The 19,996-nt window shown below is 49.6% G+C and overlaps 1 pseudogene; it reads left to right on the top strand.

The window, feature by feature from the left end:
• The window catches only part of LOC123756177 (putative mediator of RNA polymerase II transcription subunit 26), a 91,159-nt pseudogene that overhangs the window by 65,327 nt on the left and 5,836 nt on the right, over positions 1-19,996 (top strand).

The following is a 19,996-nucleotide window of genomic DNA, read 5'->3' as shown; positions in this document are numbered from 1 at the left end:
TTTCTGAAGGGAATACCAGATCATTTCGGAATGCATCGGACAAGGGAGAGGGTAATGGTGGGGAGGACGAGGGGACTCCGGAATTGGGGGATGGTGGGGACGAGGGGAGTAGGGGAATGATGGGGGAATGGAGACTGGTGGGGAGAACAAGGGGATATGGGAGTGGGGGATGGTGGGGAAGACAAGGGGGAGGGGGGAATGGTGGGGTGGACGAGGGAACGGTGGAGTGAGGGATAGTAGGGAAAACAAGGGGACTGGGGATGGGGGAATGGTGGGGAGGACGAGGAGGTGGGGGAGTGGAGAATTGTAAGCACGGCACCACTCCTGTGCCAGGTAAGTCCACTACGGGCTCACCATAGCCCGTGCTTCTTACCCCGCTCCTGTGCCAGGTAAGTTACGGGCTCACCATAGCCCGTGCTACTTGGAACTTTCGAGTAGCTGAATCTATAACAACAACATGGGAGGACGAGGGGACAGGGAAGGTTGCTGTGGCCGGGTACAGGCAGTAAATAATAATAATAATAATAATAATAATAATAATAATAATAATAATAATAATAATGGTAGCAGTCGAAGCAGAGTTAATAATACCAAACAATAAAAACATTAGCAGCAGCATAAACAAATATAAAAACAAACAAACAACAACAACAAAAAACTAATCACAACAATCCGACTTGACTAGCGAAGACGGCTGAATCCGCAGCCACCTTATAAAAACATCAACAACAACACAGCCTGACGGGCGGAGTCATTACCACACACACACAAAAAAACACCTTTTCTGCGTTCCTCTCATTCCTCCTTTCCCACTCTCTCTATTATCTACGTTCCCTTCACCTCCCAATTACTCTCACGTTTCTTCCTCTACTTCCCGTTCCGTGAGCACTCCCTCTCTCACGTAACTCATTCCTCAACTCATTCTCCACCCTCAACTTTCCTCCGCTGTTACTCATTTGGCTCTTGACTGTGGACACAAGGGATGATGTGCAGTTGTTAGTCGGTTACACTTGGCACCCCTTAGTGCCCTAAACTCACAGTGGCACGGTGGCGAGGTGTCACCGGCTGTCACAGCAAGTGACGGTGGTGCCAGGGGCGGGCACTCTAATGGCGCAGGGGGGGGGGCGCTGGAGGAGGCCATTAACAGGTCAGTGGTGGCAAATGGAACAAGACATGTCAGCTCGTGTGTGTGTGTGTGTGTGTGTGTGTGTGTGTGTGTGTGTGTGTGTGTGTGTGTGTGTGTGTGTGTGTGTGTGTGTGTGTGTACTCACCTATATACTCACCTATATGTGCTTGCAGGATCGAGCATTGACTCTTGGATCCCGCCTTTCTAGCTATCGGTTGTTTACAGCAATGACTCCTGTCCCATTTCCCTATCATACCTAGTTTTAAAAGTATGAATAGTATTTGCTTCCACAACCTGTTCCCCAAGTGCATTCCATTTTTCTACTACTCTCACGCTAAAAGAAAACTTCCTAACATCTCTGTGACTCATCTGAGTTTCCAGTTTCCACCCATGTCCCCTCGTTCTGTTATTATTACGTGTGAACATTTGATCTATTTCCACTTTGTCAATTCCCCTGAGTATTTTATATGTCCCTATCATATCTCCTCTCTCCCTTCTTTTCTCTAGTGTCGTAAGGTTCAGTTCCTTCAGCCGCTCTTCATATCCCATCCCTCGTAGCTCTGGGACAAGCCTCGTCGCAAACCTCTGAACCTTCTCCAGTTTCTTTATGTGTTTCTTCAGGTGGGGGCTCCATAATGGCGCGGCATACTCTAAGACGGGTCTCACGTAGGCAGTGTAAAGCGCCCTAAAAGCTTCCTCATTTAGGTTTCTGAATGAAGTTCTAATTTTCGCCAGTGTAGAGTACGCTGCTGTCGTTATCCTATTTATATGTGCCTCAGGAGTTAGACTAGGTGTCACATCCACTCCCAGGTCTCTTTCTCGAATCGTTACAGGTAGGCTGTTCCCCTTCATTGTGTACTGTCCCTTTGGTCTCCTGTCACCTGATCCCATTTCCATAACTTTACATTTACTGGTGTTAAACTCCAGTAGCCATTTCTCTGACCATCTCTGCAGCCTGTTTAAGTCCTCTTGGAGGATCCTACAATCCTCGTCTGTCACAACTCTTCTCATTAATTTTGCGTCATCTGCAAACATCGACATGTATGATTCCACTCCTGTAAACATATCATTTACGTAAATTAGAAAGAGGATTGGTCCCAGCACCGATCCTTGAGGTACTCCACTTGTTACTGTTCGCCAGTCCGACTTTTCGCCCCTTACCATTACCCTCTGGCTCCTTCCTGTTAGGTAGTTCTTCACCCATACTAGGGCCTTTCCGCTTACTCCTGCCTGCCTCTCAAGTTTGTATAGCAGTCTCATGTGCGGTACCGTATCAAAGGCCTTTTGGCAGTCAAGAAATATGCAGTCTGCCCAGCCTTCTCTGTCCTGCCTTATCCTTGTTACTGTGTGTGTGTGTGTGTGTGTGTGTGTGTGTGTGTGTGTGTGTGTGTGAGTGTGTGTGAGTGTGTGTGTCAGTGTGAGTGTGTGTGTGTGTGTGTGTGTGTGTGTGTGTGTGTGTGTGTGTGTGTGTGTGTGTGTGTGTGTGTGTGTGTGTGTGTGTGTGTGTGTGTGTGTACTAACCTAGTTGTGTTTGCAGGGGTTGAGCTCTGGCTGTTTGGTCCCGCCTCTCAACCGTCAATCAACAGGTGTACAGATTCCTGAGCCTATTGGGCTCTGTGTACAGATTCCTGAGCCTCTATCATTTCTACACTTGAAACTGTGTATGGAGTCAGCCTCCACCACATCACTTCCTAATGCATTCCATTTGTCAACCACTCTGACACTAAAAAAGTTCTTTCTAATATCTCTGGGGCTCATTTGGGCACTCAATTTCCACCTGTGTCCCCTAGTGCGTGTGCCCCTTATGTTAAATAGCCTGTCTTTGTCTACCCTTTCGATTCCCTTGAAAATCTTGAATGTGGTGATCATGTCCCCCCTAACTCTTCTGTCTTCCAACGAAGTGAGGTTTAATTCCCGTAGTCTCTCCTCGTAGCTCATACCTCTCAGCTCAGGTACTAGTCTGGTGGCAAACCTTTGAACCTTTTCCAGTTTAGTCTTATCCTTGACTAGATATGGACTCCATGCTGGAGCCGCATACTCCAGGATTGGTCTGACATATGTGGGATATAATGTTCTGAAAGATTCCTTACACAAGTTTCTAAAGGCCGTTCTTATGTTAGCCAACCTGGCATATGCCGCTGATGTTATCCTCTTGATATGAGCTTCAGGGGACAGGTCTGGCGTGATATCAACCCCCAGGTCTTTCTCTCTCTCTCTGACTCTGGAAGTATTTCATCTCCCAAATGATACCTTGTTTCTGGTCTCCTACTCCCTACCCCTATCTTCATTACATTACATTTGCTTGGGTTAAACTCTAACAACCATTTGTTCGACCATTCCTGCAGCTTGTCCAGGTCTCCTTGAAGCCTCAAGCTGTCCTCCTCTGTCTTAATCCTTCTCATAATTTTGGCTTCGTCAGTAAACATTGAGAGGAATGAGTCTATACCCTCTGGGAGATCATTTACGTATATCAGAAACAGGATAGGTCCGAGTACAGAGCCCTGTGGGACTCCACTGGTGACTTCACGCCAATCTGAGGTCTCACCCCTCACTGTAACTCTCTGCTTCCTATTGCTTAGGTACTCCCTTATCCACTGGAGCGCCCTACCAGTTACTCCTGCCTGTTTCTCCAGCTTATGCATCAACCTTTTATGGGGTACTGTGTCAAAGGCTTTCCGACAGTCCAAAAAAATGCAGTCCCCCCATCTTCTCTTTCTTGCTTAATCTTTGTCACCTGATCGAAGAATTCTATTAAGCCTGTAAGGCAAGATTTACCCTCCTTGAACCCATGTTGATGGGTTGTCACGAAGTCTCTTCTCTCCAGATGTGTTACTAGGTTTTTTCTCACAATCTTCTCCATCACCTTGCATGGTATAGAAGTTAAGGACACTGGCCTGTAGTTCAGTGCCTCTTTCGTCTCTCCTAGGCATTGTAGTTCAGTGCCTTTCGTCACCCATTTTGTATATTGGGACTACATTAGCCGTCTTCCATATTTCTGGTAGGTCTCCCGTCTCCAGTGACCTACTATACACTATGGAGAGTGGCAAACAAAGTGCTCCTGCACACTCTTTTAATACCCATGGTGAGATTCCGTCCTGCCCAACCGCTTTTCTCACATCCAGCTCCAATAGGTGCTTCTTGACCTCATCTCTTGTAATTTCGAACCTTTCCAAGGACGCCTGGTTTGCTGCTACCTTTCCTAACTCCGTGACCTCTTCTTGTTCTATTGTAAAGACCTCCTGGAACCTTTTGTTGAGTTCTTCACACACCTCTTTGTCATTCTCTGTGTACCTGTCCTCACCCGTCCTAAGTTTCATCACCTGATCCTTCACTGTTGTCTTCCTCCTGATGTGACTGTGCAGTAACTTTGGTTCGGTCTTGGCTTTATTAGCAATATCACTTTCATAACTTTTCTCTGCTTCTCTTCTCACCCTGACATACTCGTTCCTGCTTCTCTGGTATCTCTCTCTGCTTTCTGGTGTTCTGTTATTCCGGAAGTTCCTTCACGCCCTTTTGTTCAGTTTCTTTGCTTCCATACATGCCCTATTATACCATAGATTCTTCTGTTGCTTCTCGGATTTTTCCCTTTGGGCCGGGATGAACCTGTTTACTGCCTCCTGACTCTTTTGGGTGACATAGTCCATCATGTCTTATACAGACTTAGCTCTGAGGTCTGTGTCCCAAGGTATTTACCTCAGGAAACTTCTCATCTCCTCATAATTCCCTTTTCGGTATGCCAGCCTTTTGTTGCCTAGTTGTTTTTTGGGGGAGATAATTCCTAGCTCAACCAGGTACTCAAAGTTCAATACACTGTGATCACTCATTCCCAAGGGTGCTTCCATCTTAACTTCCCTTATATCCCACTCATTTAGGGTAAATATCAAATCAAGCATTGCTGGTTCATCTTCTCCTCTCATTCTTGTTGGTTACTTGATGTGCTGGCTTAGAAAGTTTCTTGTGGCCACGTCCAGCAGCTTAGCTCTCTATGTTTCTGGTCCTCCATGCGGGTCTCTGTTCTCCAAGTCTATTTTCCTGTGGTTGAAGTCTCTCATAATTTGTAGTCCAGATCCATTCCTGCTAGCAACAGAAGCTGCTCTTTCTATTATGTTAATGGTGGCCATGTTGTTTCTATCATATTCCTGTCTGGGTTTTCTGTCATTTGGTGGGGAATTATATATGACTACAACTATAATTTTTTGCCCTCCAGTTGTTATGGTACCTGCTATGTAGTCACTGAAACCCTCACCGCCCTGAATAACCATCTCCTCAAAGTCCCAGCCTTTTCTTACCAACAGACCTACACCACCACTGCCTCTTCCTTCTCTCTCTTTCCTCATAACATAATAGTCCTGAGGGAACACTGCATTTGTTATGGTTTTCGTTAGCTTTGTTTCTGTGAGTGCTATTATGTCTGGGTTTTCCTCTAGTACCCATTCTCCAAGCTCATTTGCTTTATTTGTAATTCCATCTATGTTAGTGTACATTGCCTTGAGGCTCACTTTCTTTTGTCCCTCCTCAAATCGCCTTCTTGGTGAGTGTTCTGTTGGTGGGGGAAGCTGTTCCATGGGTGTGAGGACCTGTGAGGTGGATAACAGGGTCTCAGAGGATACTGGGTTGAGGAGTGGGAGGGGTCAAGTGAAGGGGGGAGGGACAGGGAGGGTATGGGGTGCAAGAGGAGGCAGGGAGAATAGGAAGGAAAAGGGGGGGAAGGGGAACTTGGTGGGAGGAGGGGAGGGGTAGAAGGGTGGGGATTGGGTGTTGGGCGAGGGAAATTTGGCTGAGCATTTGAGAGAGGGCAGGGATGGTTTGGGGTAGGGGAGTTCTATGCAGAGGAGGGTGGTGGGGTTGCCCTCCCCTCTGGTTTTACTGGGTAGCAGGTTGTGGGTTCCCCCCTCGCCTCTGGGGATGTTGTGTTGGGAGCTGTGATTTCCTGGTTTTCCCCTCTCGCCCCTGTGCCTCTTCCTTGCTTCTGCCACCGTGGCTCTCTCCTCCCTCGTCATGTCCCTCTTGAGGAATACATTTTTTAATTCTCCCACATATTGCAGGTAGCTCTTCCTTGTTTGAATCTTCTCGTTTGTGTGTGTGTGTACTCACCTAGTTGTACTCACCTAGTTGTGCTTGCGGGGGTTGAGCTCTGGCTCTTTGGTCCCGCCTCTCAACTGTCAATCAACAGGTGTACAGGTTCCTGAGCCTATTGGGCTCTATCATATCTACACTTAAAACTGTGTATGGAGTCAGCCTCCACCACATCACTTCCTAATGCATTCCATTTGTCAACCACTCTGACACTAAAAAAGTTCTTTCTAATATCTCTGTGGCTCATTTGGGCACCTAGTTTCCACCTGTGTCCCCTAGTGTGTGTGCCCCATGTGTTAAACAGCCTGTCTTTATCAACCCTGTCAATTCCTTTGAGGATCTTGAATGTGGTGATCATGTCCCCCCTAACTCTTCTGTCTTCCAACGAAGTGAGGTTTAATTCCCGTAGTCTCTCCTCGTAGCTCATACCTCTCAGCTCGGGTACTAGTCTGGTGGCAAACCTTTGAACCTTTTCCATTTTAGTCTTATGCTTGACTAGATATGGACTCCATGCTGGTGCCGCATACTCCAGGATTGGTCTGACATATGTGGTATATAATGTTCTGAATGATTCCTTACACAAGTTTCTAAAGGCCGTTCTTATGTTAGCCAACCTGGCATATGCTGCTGCTGTTATCCTCTTGATGTGAGCATCAGGGGACAGGTCTGGCGTGATATCAACCCCCAGGTCTTTCTCTCTCTCGGACTCTTAAAGTATTTCATCTCCCAAGTGATACCTTGTATCTGGTCTCCTGCTTCCTACCCCTATCTTCATTACATTACATTTGCTTGGATTAAACTCTAACAGCCATTTGTTCGACCATTCCTGCAGCTTGTCCAGGTCTTCTTGAAGCCTCAAGCTGTCCTCCTCTGTCTTAATCCTTCTCATAATTTTGGCGTCGTCAGCAAACATTGAGAGGAATGAGTCTATACCCTCTGGAAGATCATTTACGTATATCAGAAACAGGATAGGTCCAAGTACAGAGCCCTGTGGGACTCCACTGGTGACTTCACGCCAGTCTGAGGTCTCACCCCTCACTGTAACTCTCTGCTTCCTATTGTTTAGGTACTCCCTTATCCACTGGAGCGCCCTACCAGTTACTCCTGCCTGTTTCTCCAGCTTATGCATCAACCTTTTATGGGGTACTGTGTCAAAGGCTTTCCGACAGTCCAAAAAAATGCAGTCCGCCCACCCTTCTCTTTCTTGTTTAATCTTTGTCACCTAATCGTAGAATTCTATCAATCCTGTAAGGCAAGATTTACCCTCCCTGAACCCATGTTGATGGGTTGTCACGAAGTCTCTTCTCTCCAGATGTGTTACTAGGTTTTTTCTCACAATCTTCTCCATCACCTTGCATGGTATACAAGTTAAGGACACTGGCCTGTAGTTCAGTGCCTCTTGTCTGTCACCCTTTTTGTATATTGGTACTACATTAGCAGTCTTCCATATTTCTGGTAGGTCCGCCGTTTCCAGTGACCTACTATACACTATGGAGAGTGGTAGGCAAAGTGCTCCTGCACACTCTTTCAATACCCATGGTGAGATTCCATCCGGCCCAACAGCTTTTCTCACATCCAGCTCCAATAGGTGCTTCTTGACCTCATCTCTTGTAATTTCGAACCTTTCCAAGGTCACCTGGTTTGCTGCCACCTCTTCTAGTACTCACCTAGTTGTACTCACCTAGTTGTGTTTGCGGGGGTTGAGCTCTGGCTCTTTGGTCCCGCCTCTCAACCGTCAATCAACAGGTGTACAGATTCCTGAGCCTATCGGGCTCTGTCATATCTACACTTGAAACTGAGTATGGAGTCAGCCTCCACCACATCACTTCCTAATGCATTCCATTTGTCAACCACTCTGACACTAAAAAAGTTCTTTCTAATATCTCTGTGGCTCATTTGGGCACTCAGTTTCCACCTGTGTCCCCTTGTGCGTGTTCCCCTTGTGTTAAATAGACTGTCTTTATCTACCCTATCAATCCCCTTCAGAATCTTGAATGTGGTGATCATGTCCCCCCTAACTCTTCTGTCTTCCAGCGAAGTGAGGTTTAATTCCCGTAGTCTCTCCTCGTAGCTCATACCTCTCAGCTCGGGTACTAGTCTGGTGGCAAACCTTTGAACCTTTTCCAGTTTAGTCTTATCCTTGACTAGATATGAACTCCATGCTGGGGCTGCATACTCCAGGATTGGCCTGACATATGTGGTATACAAAGTTCTGAATGATTCTTTACACAAGTTTCTGAATGCCGTTCGTATGTTGGCCAGCCTGGCATATGCCGCTGATGTTATCCGCTTGATATGTGCTGCAGGAGACAGGTCTGGCGTGATATCAACCCCCAAGTCTTTTTCCTTCTCTGACTCCTGAAGAATTTCTTCTCCCAGATGATACCTTGTATCTGGCCTCCTGCTCCCTACACCTATCTTCATTACATTACATTTGGTTGGGTTAAACTCTAACAACCATTTGTTCGACCATTCCTTCAGCTTGTCTAGGTCTTCTTGAAGCCTCAAACAGTCCTCTTCTGTTTTAATCCTTCTCATAATTTTAGCATCGTCCGCAAACATTGAGAAAAATGAATCGATACCTTCCGGGAGATCATTTACATATATCAGAAACAAGATAGGACCGAGTACAGAGCCCTGTGGGACTCCACTGGTGACTTCACGCCAATCGGAGGTCTCACCCCTCACCGTAACTCTCTGCTTCCTATTGCTTAGATACTCCCTTATCCACTGGAGCACCTTACCAGCTACACCTGCCTGTCTCTCCAGCTTATGTACCAGCCTCTTATGCGGTACTGTGTCAAAGGCTTTCCGACAATCCAAGAAAATGCAGTCCGCCCAGCCCTCTCTTTCTTGCTTAATCTGTGTCACCTGATCGTAGAATTCTATCAAGCCTGTAAGGCAAGATTTACCCTCCCTGAATCCATGTTGGCGATTTGTCACGAAGTCCCTTCTCTCCAGATGTGTTACCAGGTTTTTTCTCACGATCTTCTCCATCACCTTGCATGGTATACAAGTCAAGGACACTGGCCTGTAGTTCAGTGCCTCTTGTCTGTCGCCCTTTTTGTATATTGGGACCACATTCGCCGTCTTAAATATTTCTGGTAGGTCTCCCGTCTCTAGTGACTTACTATACACTATGGAGAGTGGCAAGCAAAGTGCCTCTGCACACTCTTTCAGTACCCATGGTGAGATCCCATCTGGACCAACAGCCTTTCTAACATCCAGATCCAGCAGGTGTCTCTTGACCTCCTCTCTCGTAATTTCGAACTCCTCCAAGGCCGCCTGGTTTACCCCCCTTTCTCCTAGCACAGTGACCTCACCCTGTTCTATTGTGAAGACCTCCTGGAACCTCTTGTTGAGTTCCTCACACACCTCTCTGTCATTCTCTGTATACCTGTCCTTGCCTGTTCTAAGTTTCAATACCTGTTCTTTCACTGTTGTTTTCCTTCTGATGTGACTGTGGAGTAGCTTTGGTTCAGTCTTGGCTTTGTTTGCTATATCATTTTCAAAATTTTTCTCTGCTTCTCTTCTCACCCTGACATACTCATTCCTGGTTCTCTGGTATCTCTCTCTGCTTTCTGGTGTTCTGTTATTCCGGAAGTTCCTCCACGCCTTTTTGTTCAGTTTCTTCGCTTCGATACATGCCCTATTATACCATGGATTCTTCTGTTGCTTCTCGGATTTTTCCCTTTGGGCCGGGATGAACCTGTTTACTGCCTCCTGACACTTTTGGGTAACATAGTCCATCATACCCTGTACAGACTTGTCTCTGAGGTTTGTGTCCCAAGGTATTTCACTTAGGAAACTTCTCATCTGTTCTTAATTCCCCTTTCGGTATGCCAGCCTTTTGATTCCTAGTTCTTTTTTGGGGGAGATAAGTCCTAGCTCTACCAAGTACTCAAAGTTCAATACACTGTGGTCACTCATTCCCAAGGGCGCTTCCATCTTAACTTCCCTTATATCCCATTCATTTAGGGTAAATATCAAATCAAGCATTGCTGGTTCATCTTCTCCTCTCATTCTTGTTGGTTCTTTGGTGTGCTGGCTTAGAAAGTTTCTTGTTGCCACGTCCAGCAGCTTAGCTCTCCATGTTTCTGGTCCTCCATGCGGGTCTCTGTTCTTCCAATCTATCTTCCCATGGTTGAAGTCTCCCATAATTAGTAGTCCAGATCCATTCCTGCTAGCAACAGAAGCTGCTCTTTCTATTATGTTAATGGTGGCCATGTTGTTTCTATCATATTCCTGTCTAGGTCTTCTGTCATTTGGTGGTGGATTATATATGACTGCGACTATTATTTTTTTCCCTCCATTTGTTACAGTACCTGCTATGTAGTCACTGAAACCTTCACAGCCCTGAATAACCATCTCCTCAAAATCCCAGCCTTTTCTTACCAGCAGAGCTACACCACCCCCACCTCTTCCTTCCCTCTCTTTCCTCATAACATAATAGTCCTGTGGGAACACTGCATTTGTTATCGTTTTCGTGATCTTTGTTTCTGTGAGGGCTATTATGTCTGGGTTTTCCTCGAGTACCAGTTCTCCAAGCTCATTTGCTTTATTTGTAATTCCATCTATGTTAGTGTACATCGCTTTGAGGCTCACTTTCTTCTGTCCCTTCTAGTGTGTGTGTGTGTGTGTGTGTGTGTGTGTGTGTGTGTGTGTGTGTGTGTGTGTGTGTACTCACCTAATTGTACTCACCTAATTGTGCTTGCGGGGGTTGAGCTTTGGCTCTTTGGTCCCGCCTCTCAACTGTCAATCAACTGGTGTACAGATTCCTGAGCCTACTGGGCTCTATCATATCTACATTTGAAACTGTGTATGGAGTCAGCCTCCACCACATCACTTCCTAGTGCATTCCATTTATTAACTACTCTGACACTGAAAAAATTCTTTCTAACGTCTCTGTGGCTCATCTGGGTACTAAGTTTCCACCTGTGTCCCCTTGTTCGTGTCCCACCCGTGCTGAAGAGTTTGTCTTTGTCCACCCTGTCAATTCCCCTGAGAATTTTGTAGGTGGTTATCATGTCTCCCCTTACTCTTCTGTTTTCCAGGGATGTGAGGTTCAGCTCCTTTAGCCTTTCCTCGTAGCTCAATCCTCTCAGTTCCGGGACGAGCCTGGTGGCATACCGCTGAATCTTCTCTAACTTTGTCTTGTGTTTAACTAGGTATGGACACCAGGCTGGAGCTGCATACTCCAGGATTGGTCTTACATAAGTGGTATACAGGGTTCTGAAAGATTCCTTACACAAGTTTCTGAAGGCAGTTCTTTCTTGGCCAGTCTAGCATATGCCGCTGATGATATTCTTTTGATGTGGGCCTCTGGGGACAGGTTCGGTGTGATATCAACCCCCAGATCCTTCTCTCTATTTGATTCTTGCAGGATTTCCCCTCCCAGATGATACCTTGTGTTCAGCCTCCTGCTCCCTTCGCCTAATTTCATCACCTTACACTTTCCAGAGTTGAACTTCAGCAGCCATTTTCTAGACCATTCCTCCAGTTTATCCAGGTCATCCTGTAGTCTCTGTCTATCTTCATCCGTCTTGATTCTTCTCATAATTTTTGCATCATCAGCAAACATCGAGAGGAATGAGTCTATACCCTCTGGAAGATCGTTCACATATATTAGAAACAGGATGGGTCCAAGTACTGAGCCCTGTGGGACTCCGCTGGTGACATCTCGCCACTCTGATGTCTTCCCCCTCACCGTTACTCGCTGTTTCCTGTTGCTTAAGTACTCCCTTATCCACTGGAGCACCTTCCCTTTTACTCCTGCCTGTTGCTCCAACTTTTTTAACAGCCTTTTATGGGATACTGTGTCAAAGGCTTTTTGGCAATCCAGGAAAATGCAGTCGGCTCAAACTTCTCTTTCCTGCCTAATTTTCGTTGCCTGGTCATAAAATTCTATTAAACCTGTGAGGCACGATTTACCATCTCTGAACCCATGTTGGTGGTGCGTTACAAAGTTATTTCCCTCCAGATGCTCTACGAGCCTTTTCCTCACGATCTTCTCCAGCACCTTGCATGGTATATAAGTTAAGGAAACTGGCCTGTAATTCAGTGCCTCTTGCCTGTCACCCTTTTTGTATATTGGGACCACGTTAGCTGTCTTCCAACTTTCTGGTAAGTCTCCTGTTTCCAGTGATCTGTTATACACCATAGAGAGTGGCACACTTAGTGCTTCTGCACCTTCCTTTAGTATCCATGGTGAGATTCTATCAGGCCCAACAGCCTTTGTCACATCTAGCTCCAGCAGACACCTTTTGACCTCATCACTGGTGAGGTCAAATTCCTCCAAGGTTGCTTGGTTTGCCGCCTCCTCATTTAGTGCAGGGGCTTCTCCTTGTTCTATTGTGAAGACCTCCTGGAATCTCTTGTTGAGTTCTTCACACACCTCCTTGTCATTCTCTGTGTATCTGTTCTCCCCTTTCCGCAGCTTCATCACTTGTTCCTTCACTGCTGTTTTCCTCCTGATATGGCTGTGGAGCAGCTTTGGTTGGGTCTTGGCTTTACTCGCGATGTCATTTTCAAACTGTCTCTCTGCTTCCCTCCTCACTCTGATGTACTAATTTCAGGCCCTCTGGTATCTCTCCCTGCTCTCTGGTGTTCTGTTATTTCTGTAGTTTCTCCATGTTCTTTTACTCAGTTGTTTCGCTACCTTACATTCCTGGTTGAACCATGGGTTTTTCTGTTGTTTTTCGTTTTTCTCCTTTTGGACTGGGATAAACCTGTCTGCAGCTTCCTGGCACTTTTGGGTGACAATATCCATCATGACCTGCACATTCTTGTCTCTAAGTTCTGTTTCCCATGGTATTCCCCTGAGGAAGTTCCTCATCTCGTCATATTTTCCTCTTCGGTAATTCAGTCTTTTCCCCTCCACTCCCATCCTTGGATAGGTTATCCCTACCTCCACCAAGTACTCAAAGGTCAGTACACTGTGGTCACTCATTCCTATGGGGGCTTCAACTTTGACTTCCCTTATTTCTGACTCATTCAGGGTGAATATTAAGTCGAGTCTAGCTGGTTCATCATTGCCTCTCATTCTTGTCGGTTCCTTGACATGCTGGCTCAGAAAATTCCTTGTTGCCACTTCCAAGAGTTTAGCTCGCCACGTATCTGCACCACCATGTGGGTCCCCATTTTCCCAGTCTATCTTTCCATGGTTGAAATCACCCATGATTAAGAGTCTTGAGCCATTCCTGCAGGCAACTGAAGCTGCTCTCTCTATTATATTAATAGTGTGTGTGTGTGTGTGTTCTACCAGCCAGTCCCCTCCTCAAACACTAACACATTGTTTGAGTGAGTAAAACACTGTTAAAAATCGAAACTATTCATAAAAGATTTCCCCATTTTGCACCCGCAACATAACGTAAGATCCTATGGGTTGACAGATGTTAATCTTCTTGTTTTAGGAGCTGTTCACTTGAGACAGTTAAGCAAGTCCCAGCTGTGTCTGGGTACAAGTGACAGGATGAACAACCCAGCGGGTTTTCTTCCTATTGGGGAGTGTTGTACATGCTGCTATGGCGGTGTGTCCACTCACAGGATGAGTGGCGCTGCTCAATACTGTCACTATGGCGGTGTGTCCACTCACAGGATGAGTGGCGCTGCCCAATACTGTCACTATGGCGGTGTGTCCACTCACAGGATGAGTGACGCTGCCCAATACTGTCACTATGGCGGTGTGTCCACTCACAGGATGAGTGACGCTGCCCAATACTGTCACTATGGCGGTGTGTCCACTCACAGGATGAGTGGCGCTGCCCAATACTGTCACTATGGCGGTGTGTCCACTCACAGGATGAGTGACGCTGCCCAATACTGTCACTATGGCGGTGTGTCCACTCACAGGATGAGTGGCGCTGCCCAATACTGTCACTATGGTGGTGTGTCCACTCACAGGATGAGTGGCGCTGCCCAATACTGTCACTATGGCGGTGTGTCCACTCACAGGATGAGTGGCGCTGCCTAATACTGTAACTATGGCGGTGTGTCCACTCACAGGATGAGTGGCGCTGCCTAATACTGTAACTATGGCGGTGTGTCCACTCACAGGATGAGTGGCGCTGCCCAATACTGTCACTATGGCGGTGTGTCCACTCACAGGATGAGTGGCGCTGCCTAATACTGTAACTATGGCGGTGTGTCCACTCACAGGATGAGTGGCGCTGCCCAATACTGTCACTGTGGCGGTGTGTCCACTCACAGGATGAGTGACGCTGCCCAATACTGTCACTATGGCAGTGTGTGTCCACTCACAGGATGAGTGGCGCTGCCCAATACTGTCACTATGGCAGTGTGTGTCCACTCACAGGATGAGTGACGCTGCCCAATACTGTCACTATGGCGGTGTGTCCGCTCACAGGATGAGTGGCGCTGCCCAATACTGTCACTATGGCGGTGTGTCCACTCACAGGATGAGTGACGCTGCCCAATACTGTCACTATGGCAGTGTGTGTGTCCACTCACAGGATGAGTGGCGCTGCCCAATACTGTCACTGTGGCGGTGTGTCCACTCACAGGATGAGTGGCGCTGCCCAATACTGTCACTATGGCGGTGTGTCCACTCACAGGATGAGTGACGCTGCCCAATACTGTCACTATGGCGGAATGTCCACTCACAGGATGAGTGGCGCTGCTCAATACTGTCACTGTGGCGGTGTGTCCACTCACAGGATGAGTGACGCTGCCCAATACTGTCACTATGGCGGTGTGTCCACTCACAGGATGAGTGACGCTGCCCAATACTGTCACTATGGCGGTGTGTCCACTCACAGGATGAGTGACGCTGTCCAATACTGTCACTATGGCGGTGTGTCCACTCACAGGATGAGTGGCGCTGCCCAATACTGTCACTATGGCGGTGTGTCCACTCACAGGATGAGTGGCGCTGCCCAATACTGTCACTATGGCGGTGTGTCCACTCACAGGATGAGTGGCGCTGCCCAATACTGTCACTATGGCGGTGTGTCCACTCACAGGATGAGTGGCGCTGCCCAATACTGTCACTATGGCGGTGTGTCCACTCACAGGATGAGTGGCGCTGCCCAATACTGTCACTATGGCGGTGTGTCCACTCACAGGATGAGTGACGCTGTCCAATACTGTCACTATGGCGGTGTGTCCACTCACAGGATGAGTGACGCTGTCCAATACTGTCACTATGGCGGTGTGTCCACTCACAGGATGAGTGACGCTGTCCAATACTGTCACTATGGCGGTGTGTCCACTCACAGGATGAGTGGCGCTGCCCAATACTGTCACTATGGCGGTGTGTCCACTCACAGGATGAGTGGCGCTGCCCAATACTGTCACTATGGCGGTGTGTCCACTCACAGGATGAGTGGCGCTGCCTAATAGTGTAACTATGGCGGTGTGTCCACTCACAGGATGAGTGGCGCTGCCCAATACTGTCACTGTGGCGGTGTGTCCACTCACAGGATGAGTGGCGCTGCCCAATACTGTCACTATGGCGGTGTGTCCACTCACAGGATGAGTGGCGCTGCCCAATACTGTCACTATGGCGGCAGGGAGAGAGAGAGAGAGAGAGAGAGAGAGAGAGAGAGAGAGAGAGAGAGAGAGAGAGAGAGAGAGAGAGAGAGAGAGAGAGAGAGAGGCTGAGGAGAAAGAGAGAGAGACACACAGAAACAATTTCAGGTCAACAGAGGTCACGGAGAGTATTTCCACCCACACGGTGTTCAACTACACTATGATGGCTGGAGCAACTGTCTCACAACCGCCTGTTTTGGTGGGAGGGGAGGGAGGGGGGGGGGGAGCGAAGGGAGGGGGTGTGGGTAGGGGGGAGGAGGGGTGATGGGAGGGGGTTGTGGGTAGGGGGGAGGAGGGGTGATGGGAGGGGGTTGTGGGTAGGGGGGAGGAGGGGTGATGGGAGGGGGTTGTGGGTAGGGGGGGGGGAGGAGGGGTGATGGGAGGGGGTTGTGGGTAGGGGGGAGGAGGGGTGATGGGAGGGGGGTTGTGGGTAGGGGGGAGGAGGGGTGATGGGAGGGGGTTGTGGGTAGGGGGGGAGGAGGGGTGATGGGAGGGGGTTGTGGGTAGGGGGGAGGAGGGGTGATGGGAGGGGGTTGTGGGTAGGGGGGAGGAGGGGTGATGGGAGGGGGTTTTGGGTAGGGGGGAGGAGGGGTGATGGGAGGGGGTTGTGGGTAGGGGGGGGAGGAGGGGTGATGGGAGGGGGTTGTGGGTAGGGGGGAGGAGGGGTGATGGGAGGGGGTTGTGGGTAGGGGGGAGGAGGGGTGATGGGAGGGGGTTGTGGGTAGGGGGGGGAGGAGGGGTGATGGGAGGGGGTTGTGGGTAGGGGGGAGGAGGGGTGATGGGAGGGGGTTTTGGGTAGGGGGGAGGAGGGGTGATGGGAGGGGGTTGTGGGTAGGGGGGAGGAGGGGTGATGGGAGGGGGTTGTGGGTTGGGGGGAGGAGGGGTGATGGGAGGGGGTTGTGGGTAGGGGGGGGAGGGGTGATGGGAGGGGGTTGAGAGCTTACAGTTCACCGTGGGTACCATGCTATTTCTACCCCGCTTTATTAACATTAATAATATCTTAGCTTGTAGATCTCTTAGCACAGTAGTCTACATTCTCGGGTTACAACCGTGGGACACTGTTTCAATCAACTGTTGTGAGTGGCGTTCCGGGGAAGGTCAGGGGGGCCCTGGATGAGGCTAAGGGCAAGCTTCCTGTCGACAACGGGCAGGTAATACGGTCATTATCAGAAGAAGCCGCTAAGCCTGTATGACTTAGGACAGTGAAGGAAATGTCTCTTAAGCCACTTGAACGATCCGGGAAGCCGCTGGCTGAGTGGACAGCACACTGAAAACGTGATCCTGTGGTCCCGGGTTCGATCCCGGGCACCGACGAGAAACAATGGACAGAGTTTCCTTTCACCCTGATGCCCCTGTTACCTAGCAGTAAATAAGTACCTGGGAGTCAATCAGCTGTCACGGGCTGCTTCCTAGGAGTGGAGGCCTACTGAAGGACCGGGCAGCGGGGACACTAAGCCCTGAAATCATCTCAAGAGAACCTCAAGATAACCATCGGGGGATCGAACGCTGACCTTGCAAGAAGTCCGCCAGTCGCTGATCTGTTAAGTAAATTTAACTGAGTAATCGCTAGGAAAATTTTAGGACAATGATGATAAACTTGCTACAAGTGCGCCCATATGAAGGGTAAGACCGTGGTCCTGTGGTCTCCCTTCCCCTCACCCCCCCCCAGACCACGAGGGGAGAGGCCCTGGTCTTAGAGGATGAGGGGAAGGAGGGAGAAATATTTCCCAGGATTACCAGAGACGCAGAACCAAGACAAATTGCCCATCACCAAAGTCTTCATAAGTTCCTCTCTTAATCCATTGTTCTGGACCTCGAGGGGTGAGTGGGGGGCGTGAGGGGTGAGTGGGGGGCGTGAGGGGTGAGTGGGGGGCGTGAGGGGTGAGTGGGGGGCGTGAGGGGTGAGTGGGGGGCGTGAGGGGTGAGTGGGGGGCGTGAGGGATGAGTGGGGGGCGTGAGGGGTGAGTGGGGGGCGTGAGGCATGAGTGGGGGGCGTGTGGGGTGAGTGGGGGGGCGTGAGGGGTGAGTGGGGGGCGTGAGGGGTGAGTGGGGGGCGTGAGGGGTGAGTGGGGGCGTGAGGGGCTGCTTGAATGGGGGGCGGCGAGAAGGGGGTAAGCTGGGGGAGAGTTGCGGGAAGCACAACTAGCAGAAGAACGGGTGTTAAGCGGAAAAATTAAGGTACTTATCAGGACAAAAATGATAAGTCAGAATGTCTATTTTTTACTACTAGAAGAGTTGTGGTGGACAAGAAGCAGTCCCCACACACCTTCCAGCCTCGAACCACAACCCTGCAACAAGCGAACCCGACACTCACACCGACCAGTTCCCCGCACCTCTGTCGAGGAGTCGAATAGTAAACCCGAATCTCTGGAGTATTTTCTCCAGAGTAAACCCGAATTTTCTGGAGTAAGCTACAGAAAAAGTAGAAGGTAAGGGCGCCCCTACACTGGTCTCTGGTGCTGGGGACCTGACATACGAGCGTAAGGGCGCCCCTACACTGGTCTCTGGTGCTGGGGACCTGACATACGAGGGTAAGGGCGCCCCTACACTGGTCTCTGGTGCTGGGGACCTGACATACGAGGGTAAGGGCGCCCCTACACTGGTCTCTGGTGCTGGGGACCTGACATACGAGGGATAAGGGCGCCCCTACACTGGTCTCTGGTGCTGGGGACCTGACATACGAGGGTAAGGGCGCCCCTACACTGGTCTCTGGTGCTGGGGACCTGACATACGAGGGTAAGGGCGCCCCTACACTGGTCTCTGGTGCTGGGGACCTGACATACGAGGGGTAAGGGCGCCCCTACACTGGTCTCTGGTGCTGGGGACCTGCCATACGAGGGTAAGGGCGCCCCTACACTGGTCTCTGGTGCTGGGGACCTGACATACCAGGGTAAGGGCGCCCCTACACTGGTCTCTGGTGCTGGGGACCTGACATACCAGGGTAAGGGCGCCCCTACACTGGTCTCTGGTGCTGGGGACCTGACATACCAGGGTAAGGGCGCCCCTACACTGGTCTCTGGTGCTGGGGACCTGACATACCAGGGTAAGGGCGCCCTTGAATGAAGTTTTGAGTACAAAACTTTCACACTCAGTATATATCCGTCAAGTGAAACTTTTAGCCAAATAAATTTAACATAATTTAAATTTTCCATGTCTCCTTTCCCTCTTGACCAGGACAACCTCGCCCTCGACCAGGACAACCTCCCCCTCGACCAGGACAACCTCCCCCTCGACCAGGACAACCTCGCCCTCGACCAGGACAACCTCCCCCTCGACCAGGACAACCTCGCCCTCGACCAGGACAACCTCCCCCTCCACCAGGACAACCTCGCCCTCGACCAGGACAACCTCCCCCTCCACCAGGACAACCTCGCCCTCCACCAGGACAACCTCGCCCTCCACCAGGACAACCTCCCCCTCCACCAGGACAACCTCGCCCTCGACCAGGACAACCTCCCCCTCCACCAGGACAACCTCCCCCTCCACCAGGACAACCTCGCCCTCCACCAGGACAACCTCCCCCTCCACCAGGACAACCTCGCCCTCGACCAGGACAACCTCCCCCTCGACCAGGACAACCTCCCCCTCGACCAGGACAACCTCGCCCTCGACCAGGACAACCTCCCCCTCGACCAGGACAACCTCGCCCTCGACCAGGACAACCTCCCCCTCCACCAGGACAACCTCGCCCTCGACCAGGACAACCTCCCCCTCCACCAGGACAACCTCGCCCTCCACCAGGACAACCTCGCCCTCCACCAGGACAACCTCCCCCTCCACCAGGACAACCTCGCCCTCGACCAGGACAACCTCCCCCTCCACCAGGACAACCTCGCCCTCCACCAGGACAACCTCGCCCTCGACCAGGACAACCTCGCCCTCCACCAGGACAACCTCCCCCTCCACCAGGACAACCTCGCCCTTAACCAGAGGAGCCTCGCTAATTTTAACAACCTTTGCAACCATACTACTGGTAATGAAAGACTATCACTGACATATATCAACCATATATTTTGCAATGCCCTGAACAGTTACTGGGGGAGATGAAATATTTTAAAATATAATATAATATATATATATTTAAATGCTTTAACAGCGAGTTTCACCACATTTTAGGCCACTATGTTATTTTATACAGAATATCTATATAATAGAGGCTGGTGAAAGTTTTTTTTTTTTTGATAAGTATGGATTTATATAAACGCTAAACACACACATTAGAGAAGTGAACTAGTTATATGACAA

This window comes from Procambarus clarkii, chromosome 36 (genome assembly GCF_040958095.1).
Source record: "Procambarus clarkii isolate CNS0578487 chromosome 36, FALCON_Pclarkii_2.0, whole genome shotgun sequence".
Taxonomy (NCBI): domain Eukaryota; kingdom Metazoa; phylum Arthropoda; class Malacostraca; order Decapoda; family Cambaridae; genus Procambarus; species Procambarus clarkii.
Note: the sequence above shows the minus strand (reverse complement) of the source record. Positions and strands in the feature narration are given on the sequence as shown.